Raw genomic sequence first — 657 nt, 5'->3', positions numbered from 1 at the left:
GAGAAGGAGAAGATCGGCATGCTGGACAAGGCTCACAGTTTGATAATCCTGAGTCTGGGCGATAAAGTTCTGAGGGAGGTGTCGAGGGAGACAACGGCTCAAGCGCTTTGGGCCAAACTCGAGGTACTCTACCTGACAAAGTCTCTGGCTAATAGGCTCTTTCTGAAGCAGCGCCTATACTCCTTCAAAATGCATGAAGACAAATCCGTCTCAGAGCAGATCGACGAGTTCAACAAGATCATCGACGTCAAGATGGATGATGAGGACAAGACACTACTGTTGTTAAACTCTATTCCTAAGAGCTACGAGCATTTCAAGGATGTGATGCTCTATGGAAGGGTGCAGACTATTACTCTGGAGAAGGTTCAATCTCTGATTAGAGCCAAAGAACTTCAGAGGAAGCATGATAGGGACAAAGAAGTCAGCGGAGACAGTCTTATTGTCAGAGGAAGATCGGACAAGAAAGATTCAAGAAATGGTCAATACAGATCAAGGTTAAGCAAGGATGGCGGGAATCAGTCATCAAGGGGATCTTTCAAGTGCTATCATTGTCACAAAGACTGTCATTTCAAGAGGAACTGTCCAGACAGGGAGAATAAGTATCAAGAAGAGCTAGAAGAATCAGGAGAAGCAAGCGTAGCCTCTGATGACTACGAT

Source organism: Phalaenopsis equestris, unplaced genomic scaffold, assembly GCF_001263595.1.
Source record: "Phalaenopsis equestris unplaced genomic scaffold, ASM126359v1 Scaffold000251, whole genome shotgun sequence".
NCBI classification, from domain to species: Eukaryota; Viridiplantae; Streptophyta; class Magnoliopsida; order Asparagales; family Orchidaceae; genus Phalaenopsis; species Phalaenopsis equestris.
This window is presented reverse-complemented; position numbering follows the sequence as displayed.